The sequence below is a fragment of the Brachyhypopomus gauderio genome, unplaced genomic scaffold (assembly GCF_052324685.1).
Source record: "Brachyhypopomus gauderio isolate BG-103 unplaced genomic scaffold, BGAUD_0.2 sc61, whole genome shotgun sequence".
NCBI classification, from domain to species: Eukaryota; Metazoa; Chordata; class Actinopteri; order Gymnotiformes; family Hypopomidae; genus Brachyhypopomus; species Brachyhypopomus gauderio.
This window is the reverse complement of record NW_027506882.1, coordinates 1,086,902-1,094,467: the sequence shown is the minus strand read 5'-3', so window position 1 is coordinate 1,094,467 and position 7,566 is coordinate 1,086,902. Positions and strand designations below refer to the sequence as shown.

Here is a 7,566-nt window from a genome sequence, read left to right as displayed (position 1 = left end):
TATTCACATAATTTGGTTTATTTTAGAGCCTCTATTGCAGATGCTAATATGCCAGCAATGTCAAAAATGCTGACTTGAACTTGAACATGACTGGAATGTATATTCACATAGTTATTCAAATGTGGTATCAGAAATTACAATAAATTTCGCTAGGGTCTTTTCTAACAACACAGAAAAAATGGAGCAAATCCATGCAAGCATTGAAAAGTTATTCAGCTTTATCCAAGGTATGTCAAGTGCACCACACCCATGTCTAAATATGCCACACCCGACACACACCATTAGCCAACTAAGCTAACATGCCAACAAATTCCTTACACGAAACCGAGGAGCTACGACAAACAACAATGTTGCACATATTACAGCAAGACCAGAAAATTCCAATGACTAAATTTCATGTCCAAATATGAACGTTATGATATCATATTTATGTCCAATATAGTCCGACAGCATAAGCTAGGTTACCGTAGCCAACTCCGGTAGCATCCGACACGATACAGAGTGCTGCAGCACTCAAACGCTCTAAAACTGTTTATAATCTAACGCTTAGTTAATGTTTAGTATTAGAATATATATTTTGTACAATATCGCTTATGAAAAATTATCCATTGTTACTCACAGTACGTAGAATCGCGTCGTAGCCGGTGTACCATCTCACTTCCGGGTTGGCGAAAATTCCGAAAATTGCTCATATATTCCACACAAAGTAATCCGTTTATGTTCAAAAGTATCCACAATCCGCATAAAAACGAACAAAATAATCCATGGCTGCTTCAGTTTCGCCGAACAGTGTGTTCTGGGGAGCTTAGCTTAGGTTAGCAAAGGGTTAGCTTATGTTGCTATGCTAGCGGCCGAAATTGGAAATGAAGCGCCAGTTTCCGAGGGCTCAATTTAAAAATATACTTGACCAATCATGTCATATGAGGGCTGGTTAGCTTCGGAAGGATGTACACTATTGGTTAGAACAGCTTTCAATCACTTCTGAGGCTCCAGCTTGTCTCTGTGGGGTTATTGGTTCACCCTCTCCCCCTCCCCTTCGCACCTCGCCGGGGGAGAGGTTGTAAAACCTGTCATTCAAAGTCACTACCCCACTTTAGACCAATAAAAACCACTCAAATCAAAGCAGAACCGCTGCAGCTTTGTAATGAGGGATCAAATCAGCGTTAAAAACGCTTCTGTGACGCTTAGGGGGCAGATTTGTCGGAGTGTCTCATTCAGGAAGCGGATTTTGGAAAATTTTGCAGTGAGGTGAGCAAGCTTTTTAAGGTACTTAACCACAACGGATCTACGCTGTTAAGGTCTTAAATTAAAGCCTTATTAGTAAACGATTTTTAGGTGACAAAACATTAAGACATTTCACAACATAAATATGTTTTGTAAACGGATATGTCGGGAGACCCCCTCGCGGGGTGCACTTTTGTGGTCAACTTCAAAGCCGGATATCTCGCGATCGGCTGCACGTAGACGGCTGAAACTCGGTAGGCATGTAGATGGGATAGGAAATTTTGATTTAAGCGCTTTTGTTCGGAGATTCATTAATGTTTAATATGTTTTATATCGCCGTAAAGGAGCTGGGCCCGCCGGCGGGCCCACTAGGGGGCGCTTCTGCATAATTAAGGAAGAAATTATTTTCTCTAATTCTGATTGGGAGTGGATGAAAAGCATCAAGTTTTTCTCCCGGTATGTAATTTAAATCAATATCAACCAAACCAGATGACATACCAGTTGTATTGCTAATAAAAGGTTTTATATTTTGTCTAATATTCTCAATTTTATTATCAAAGAAATCTAAAAATGCATTACTAGTGAGGTTTACTGGAATCGGAGGTTCTGCTCCTGATTGATTTTTTGTAAGTTTAGAAATAGTATTAAAAAGAATTTTTTTTATTTTTCTCTATCAGTGAGGCTAAGTATGTTGAGCGTGCTTTAGCGAGTGCCCGTTTGTATTCAATAATGCTATCCTTCCAGGCACAGTAGAATACTTCCAACTTAGTAGATCGCCATTTCCACTCTAATTTGCGTGCTATTTGTTTTAAGTTTCTAGTTTGGTCAGTGTACCACAGGGCGAGCTTTTTGGATCTAACCTTTTTATATTTTAGTGGAGCTACTATATCTAGTGCTGATCTGCAGGTATTCTCTAAGCCAGGGGTACTCAACTGGCGGACCGCGGTCCGGATCCGGACCCGAACGCAGTCCTGTCCGGACCCAATCTCATTCCTGATTAACTGGATACGGACCAAAACAAAACCGGAGCATTTATTTCAGGGCTATTGACAAAACACCTGCTCAACAACTTACGTTCGCCACCCCCTCAACAACTTAAAATAATAACGCCTGGTTGACGCATAAAAAATAAATGCCTCCACCGTTCGCGCAGGGTCGCACGAGGTGGGTGGAGTCACGCGCTACAGTCACTCGCGAAAGTACCAGGCTTTACGTTCGCCACACCAGCCCCCCCCCCCCCCCCCGCTCAACAACTTACGTTCGCCACCCCAGCAACGGACCTCAGGTCACAGGTATCTGCCAAAATTGGACCGCGGACAAATTTAGTTGGGTACGCCTGCTCTAAGCAGTCGGTTAGACTATCTAACTCTCTTAGATCGGATGGCGAATGAGCTAAAGCAGTTAAATCAGGGAGGGTTTCAATAAACTGTGTTGCTGTTGATGAATTTATCGAGCGCTTTATACACTGCCGAGGAGACGGGCAGGTATTTATGTTAAGGTGAAGATCGAATTGGACTAAATAGTGATCAGAGATTGCTACGGTTTGCGGAAGTATATTTATATTATCTACATCGATACCCAGCGTTAAGATTAGATCTAGGGTATGATTTCGATAATGTGTAGGTCCTACTACATTTTGTATAATGCCGACAGAGTTCAATATAGAAGTAAAAGCCCTTGTCAGTGGATCCTCCGCATTATCAAAATGTATGTTAAAGTCTCCTACCATTATTATTTTGTCACTACATACTGCTAAATTTGCTGCAAAATCGGTGAAATCATTTAAGAAATCTGAGTAAGGCCCTGATGGTCTGTATACATTAGTTAGGGAAAATGTACTTCTATTTTCAGATGGACTAATTACATTAATAGACTGCATCTCAAATGAGTTTGAGATATCTAGGTATTTCTGATGAATTTCTAAACAATCACGATAGATTATACATATTCCTCCTCCTCTGCCAATCTAGGTCTATGTATATAACTATATCCCACAGGAGTGGCTTCGTTTAGAGTTATATAATCACCAGATTGAATCCATGTTTCAGTTAGACATAGAATTTCAATTTTCTGGTCACATAAGTTCATTCACAAAAACTGCTTTTGAGTTGAGCGATCGAATATTGATTAATCCAATTTTCAGATGGGTCATATAGGTAATAATTAGATGTGAAGTCTGAATATTAGTTAAAAACTTAGGACGGACTATTTTCTTATGATTTAGTTTAACCCGGGGCACAAACACAGTCTCAATCCTATGGGAACTTGGTGACGCCTCTAAGCAGCTCGCAGACAGGTTTAGCCCGTTAGTCTGCGGCCTGGTCGCGACTCTGGTTAGTCAGCAGCTCCTAGTACTACTCTGCCCACTAACTAACAGGCTATGGGCTATGCTGCAAGATAACAAGGCGGCGCCATCCCGGGTGGGGTGGACACCATCCCTGCCTAAAAGACCAGGCTTGCCTTCGAACTCTTTCCAATTATTAATAAAGCCCACTTGATTTTCGGAGCACCACTTAGACATCCAGCGGTTTAGCGACGTGAGCCTGCTGTATTGCTCATCGCCGCGCCACATTGGGATGGGGCCAGAGCAGATTACGGCATCGGACATCGTCTGGGCTAATTTAATCACCTCTTTAACATTAATCTTAGTCACTTCTGACTGCCGCAGACGTATATCGTTGGCCCCTACATGAATTACTATCCTAGAGAATCTCCTATGAGCTAACAATCTAAGGTTGCCACTAATGTCTGGCGCTCTGGCTCCCGGTAAACAGCTGACTGTAACCGTTGGAGCCCCTACAGGTACAGCTACTTTCACGTGTCGGACTATAGTCTCCTATAACCAGAGTCCGTGAGACAGGCTCTTCAGTGGGTGTTTCACTGAGCAGGGCAAACCTGTTGGACACGTGAACCCGGGGCGTGGTGCTCTGGTGGGCTAGCGCTGGCGTTAGCGTTAGCTGCAGCCATCGTTCTCCGACTACCAGCATTTCCAGCATTTAATACAAGACACAGGTGATATAATTGATCTTGTATTTGATCAAAAGCTGACTGAAGATATTTAAAAGCCTTTGCAAAGTTTGGTGCTGAACAGTAAATAATTATCATCTGTATACAAATGTAATTTGGCATTTTGAATATTTTGGCCAACTATTTATATAGAATAAGTGAAAAGTAAAGGACCAAGGATGGATCCCTGTGGAACTCCCTTGTAGAACTGGAGCTCTTCAGAAGCATTATCCTCTAACTGAACTCTGATAGTTTTTGAACCAACCTACAGTTCGTTCTGAGAAACCAATTTCTGAGAGTCGGTCAGTCAAAATAGAGTAGTCAACATTATCGAATGCCTTTGTAAAATCAATAAAAAGTGCAAAACAGCAGTGCTTATAGTCAGAGCTTCAATAATATCATTTAAGACTTTCATGGTGGCTGTTGTGGTACTACGTTTCTTTCTAAACCCTGACTAAAACTCAGATAATATTGAATTTGTAGTAAGAAACATCTTAACTTGATCATTGACTAATGCTTCAAGTATCTTTGCCTCAACAGAAAGCTTTGAAATAGGTCTATAATTATTTAAATCAGTAGGGTCTCCCCCTTTTAAAAGTGGTAATACCATTGCAGTTTTCCAATCCTTGGGAATTTTGATTGTATCCAGTGTAAGATTAAAGATACAACACAAAGGTGTTGCAAAGGTACAAAGTAGGGATGCAATTGATTAATCGATTTTAGATTAATTGTTGATCAAGAACAAAATGTATTAATCACAATTAATTCCTAGAGGACGCTACTGTAGTAACTTGAACAGAGAGTAAGAACGAGAGGTGAACACGTTTCGCGAGAGACCAGGGTTGAAAACAAAATGATGCGGGCGAAAAGAAATGCGGTGTGGGACCATTTCAACACAGTTGACGGTGCAGGATTTTAGGATCTCATTGTGTATCTAGAGCCAGGCTACACTATCCCTTCGAGGCCATCAATAACTTTGAAGGAGAGTGAGCTAAAAACAAAGCTAGCTACTGCTACTGCTGTATCCCTGATAACAGATTGTTGGACGGCTCTAACAACAGAAAGTTACATTACCGTGACATGCCACAACAGTGACAAGAACTGGCAGCTAAAATCTGCAGTGCTGATTATGACGAACATGTCAGACAGACACACCGCTGACAAGCTCAATGATGTTGTGGAGACTTGGGCACTCTCCGGTCGCATTACATCGTGTGTTCACGACAACGCTAGAAATATTGTCCAAGCATAGGCTCAATAATATTCTATTTGGCTCTCTATTTAATTTCTTCTATTCTTTTTTTAAATATGTCTAATGTTTCAAATGCAAGAACTGAGCCAGTCCTAAATTTATTCCTTTTTTTAAATGAAAGAATGTTGTCACATTACAGCTCCTGACTCCCCCCTTTTGGTTGTGTGTTTACGTCGTCTACGTCTAGTCATCTGCGTCTGTGGATCTCCGTGGGTGTGGATGTGTCTGAGTGTTTATCAGTCTCACCTGTGGCTCGTCTCGTCAACACTTTGGGATGATGTGGTTCGTCTATTTAATGTGTGCTTGCGCAGTGTCCCGTGCTCATCTTTGTTTGAGTCTTACACGATTATATGCATCATTGTTCTTTGTGTGCTGTCTGCGCTATTTGTGTAATAAATAAAGTGATGTGTGTGCCAAAAACAGTGGACTCGTGCCTCGTCCGTCTGCCTGCGCCCACCGTCACAAATGTATTTTGTTATATCATAAAAAACATGTCTGCTTTCTTTTCCTAATGCATAATTACGTATAATATATATATATTAGTGGTTACATTAGAAGATGTGAATGACAGGCCAATCACATCTTCCCTCTTAGTGGGTGGGCTTAACTGTATGATAATTTCTGCCCGCTGTGGTGACGCTAGCTGTCGTTAGCGTACCACCGCTAGCTAGTTTCGATTCATTCCTTTGATGTCCTCGTGCGTGTTGTTTACATATTCCGCTTCCAAGGAACACGGAGCTGTGAACCTTATTTTGTTGGAACCTTATTTTGCTTAAGAAGTTATCTAGTACATATGTTATTGTTTATTGCATTTTTAAAGCTATACTGTCGTCTCAATTAAAAAAAGTTTTTATTGCAGTTAATTAGGAGAGGAAACAATTTTTTTTTCGGGGGGGTGGCAGCGGGCCCAGGTTTAATGGTCACGGTTCGCTACTGATATATATATTTTTTGAACTCAGTGTTTTAACTGTTTAGCTAATATTTTAACTGAAATTCAGGTGAAAATCGATAAGATCAATCGATAAGATCAATCAACTAATGATTAATGAATTAATCAATAATTTGCATCCCTAGTACAAAAGTATTTTGATGCAATGTCAAAGGTCCTGGGGACCACTATTGAGATGTGTCCCTGGATTGCAATATTCTGTCTCCCCCTGAGGGAATCTGTTCAGTGGTACGGATGTAGATGTGTTGGGATATTTTCTCCTGACCCAGATAGGCCCCAACACTGCCCCGATGAACCGATTGGTTTTGACTGAGCAAAGTCAAGCAACCCAAGCAAAGTCTTAACACCGAAAGTACTTTTAGATCAATTTATATGGAATATAAGTGAGTACAAAATAGCCAAAGTATACGTGGTACAAACTCTCCAGTGCACTGGTACTAGTTAACCCAAGTGGATCTCAGCAGCGTCCAAGCAAAAAGTCCCCGTGCTGGGTGAAATTCTCCCTTTCATACTCACTCTCTCTCTAAGTTTCTATTTGTCTCTAAGTTTCGATAACTCCCCCACCTTTGCTGCTCTCACTCTAAACCCACCTGTTCCTCTGTAATTGCTTACCTGCTTATCTAAACACTGCTTACCTTTAATTTTGTACTGAGTGAGCTCATTCTGTTCTTCTCAAGGCCACTGTGGTCTCTTCACTTCTGCTCTTCCACAGTCTTTCAGGCATCTTGTTTATTTCTCCCACATCCTACACTGCAAGTTGCTGCTTCTCTGTGTACACTTTAATATACCTGTTAACACTTGATTGTCTCTAAGGGGCTCCTACATGCTAAGCAGTTAATTAATACTAAAATGCTAGCAAAATATTAAGTTTCACTTCACCTTTAAGTTTCTTTTTTCCTACAATGTCTGGTCATTCACCTCTATGGTGTATATTGTTTCTTTGGAAGTCTTCACACCCCCCCTCGATATCAAGTTTGGCTAAAGGAAATGATGCGATTTCTTAATTTGAATAAGACTAGGTTTACTCTGGGGGGTATACTTGGTTTACTCTTGATATACTTCAACTCTCTAGAAGTGGCACCAACTGGCTGATCCCCCCCCCCCCCGTTTATATATTTTTTTTTATCTAAGCGGG

The 7,566-nt window shown here is 41.0% G+C and overlaps 1 protein-coding gene across 6 annotated transcripts in view; it reads left to right on the top strand.

The window, feature by feature from the left end:
- Positions 1-7,566, top strand: part of rabl6a (RAB, member RAS oncogene family-like 6a) — a 182,645-nt gene that overhangs the window by 171,942 nt on the left and 3,137 nt on the right. The window lies entirely within an intron of this gene.